At 41.3% G+C, this 2792-nt stretch overlaps 1 pseudogene; it reads right to left on the minus strand.

Annotated features, from left to right (window-relative positions):
• Positions 1-813: 813 nt before the first annotated feature.
• On the minus strand, positions 814-2508 carry LOC145499280 (zinc finger protein 862-like; annotated as a pseudogene).
• Positions 2509-2792: the final 284 nt, after the last annotated feature.

Raw genomic sequence — 2792 nt, forward strand, 5'->3', positions numbered from 1 at the left:
GATGCTGAATAGTGTGATTTGGTGCAATCTGGGGGACCTGAAGGGTGAGAATTGTATCTCATTTTTACCAACTTGATTTACTATTTGCAATAACATATCAAAAGATACTTTTTATTTACAAATTGTTCCAGGTTTGTCAAGATAAGATGGCAAAACATTTAAGCTTTGACTGCCTTTTTAAGTAATGTGATTGATATTGTACTGTCAATAATTATAGAAATTAACCTATAAGCTGATCAGGAACAATGGTAAATACTTCATATATAAAATAACAGCCCATAGTTTGTATATCAACAACTATAATATGTACATTGGCTGTCATAGCTAATTAGGTTACATAACTAGTCATGTTATAAAGCTTCCAAATTTCAAAAACAATACTTGTCATCAAATTATATCTGGGCTTTCTAGAAATCAGTGTCAGATTCAAATGCACTGTTGTAATCATCACTGTCTGGCAGTACAGGTGAGATGTCTAACAGAGTTGACACTTCCTCAACTTCATGCTCAGTTTCTTGAATGGTATTTTCCCCAACCATATCTGTCTGGACAGAAACATCAGCTACCTCCCTTGGATTGTTTACAGGAAGAGGAGCTTCTGTGGCGGTGTGAAGTGGACCTTGCCTGCTTGGGAGCTTCTTTCTGTTCTTTTTGTCCAGCCATGACTGAACAGCTTGGGTCACAAGAGACACCATCTTTGGACTACCCAATGCTGGCCCATTGATCTTTGCATGAAGCATTGCCTCAAGCATGTCATTTTGGAGATGAATTCTACATTGGTTCTTTACAATTTTGAGAGCACTTGCACCTCTTTCAGGCCATGCATTGCTAACTGGCAGGGTGATTGCAGCTTCTGCTGTTAGGAGGGGCTCTCCAAAAAAGGGTTGATACTCTGACTTTGCTTTCATAAGCTGACTCAGAAACCACTGTGTGCTGGTGGTACTGCTTTTTCCCGTTTTGATTTCAAAGGGAATGTTGGGCTTGATGTTGTCATTGATGTTAAATTTCATTTGATGCCACTCTGCAAGTAGTTTGCTACTTCTGGTCTTCTGGGGAAGCCTCATCATCACCCTGATAAAAGTGCTGAGCAAGAGTAGAAATATCCCTGTTCCCATAGACATTGAAACCCAACTCACTGCTTTCTGGCACAGCCAAAGGGTCGAAAATCTTGAGTGCTGCGAGTAGAGGAGAACTGCTAGCAAATCGAGCTTCAGCGTTTGCAACCATACTGGTGATATATTGCTCCTGTAAGCGGTGCAGCTGTTGCTGCTGTGTAGTAGACACCTTGAGATCTTTGCAGATGTTGGTATATGAATCAAGAGCAGCTAAAAACTTCTGCACTGGAGAGTTGGTTTCCAGTAGCTCCTCAAGACTGGCTTTGGTTGCATTACTCAGGGGAACAATTTGAGAGAAGGCCACTGATCCGCTTTGAAATGCCTTTGACAGATTGGACAGGACTGGCAGGAGCCAACTAATTTTCCCTCTTTCAGCCTCTTGAGCAGGCCATGAGCTGTAGCACAGCCACCTTTGTCCAAAGCTTGAAGGGTATGAAGGACATCCCCGTATTCTTGATACAGGGCAGCAACAGACTTGTCAAAACTCAACCACCTTGTGGAACAAGCCTTGTTCATCCTCTTTACAAGGATCTGTTTATTGTTCTCTTTTAGCCGTCAGCTGCATTTCTTGATGTTAATTTGCATCTTCAACGGAACTGCTAGGCATTTTGGTGAGTTGTCAAAATATGTCCAGAGTTGACGCAGTGTGTCCTCAACTTGCTTGATGTAGGCAATCTCCTTGTTAGTATCAGTGCAAGCTAAGGCCAAATTGTGACAAATACAGTGGACATTGATAATGACTGGGTTTACCTCTTTAAGCTGTGCTGTTACACCATTATGTTTGCCAATCATCAGTGCAGCCCCATCTGTTGCAAGGCCTTTCAAAATTTTTAAGACTTAAACCACACTGCTGTACCAACTCATCCTTGATAAGCGATGTCAGGGCATCAGCATTAGCACTTGAAAATTCCTCTAGGACATTTTGCACTGACAGAAATGTTATTTCCATGGAAGATGTGACAGGGCTTACAAACTGGATGAATGTAAGCATTTGAGATTGGACAGAGATGTTGGTTACCTCATCCACCATGAGTCCATAACTTTGGACCTTCTATACACTGGTAACTATTGCTTCCTTGATTGTTTCTCCCAAGATGAGGAAGATTTCTCCGATTGATCCTTCAGACCTGTGGTTGAAGTACGTGGGTTGATTCATGTCAAGGGAATCATCAGCAAACTTGATCAAGTTGAGAAACTTTCTGTTTGCAATGTGCTCCTTTGCCAAAAAGTAAGCAACTGAAAAAGCTTTCTCCAAGATGTCTTTGGCAATTTCTCTTCTTTCCACCACTTCTTTGTGGAATACGGACATACGCTGTAAGAGCTCTTGACTGACTGCTTTACGATGCGGATCAGAATCACGATGTACCTTAAGGGCGTCATACTTTAATCTCATATTTGCTGTTTGAGTGAAGGCTGATTCTTCTTTACTTTACACTGTTTTTAGTGCATGCTTCTTGCATAACAGGCAGAACATCCCTTCACTCTCTACAAAACAAAGCCATCAATTTTCCTTCTCTTGGTGCCAAGTATGAATGTACTTCTTTTGTTGCTTAAGTCTTGCTATCTCTTCCTCTATTAAGCTACTGCACAGTTTGGAAGGACATGGGTAATAGCTGTGCACAACTTTGTCAGTACCAAAGAACTGACCTATTGGATCTTGACATTCTTTTGCACTCA

The sequence above is a fragment of the Orbicella franksi genome, chromosome 10 (genome assembly GCF_964199315.1).
Source record: "Orbicella franksi chromosome 10, jaOrbFran1.1, whole genome shotgun sequence".
Taxonomy (NCBI): Eukaryota; Metazoa; Cnidaria; class Anthozoa; order Scleractinia; family Merulinidae; genus Orbicella; species Orbicella franksi.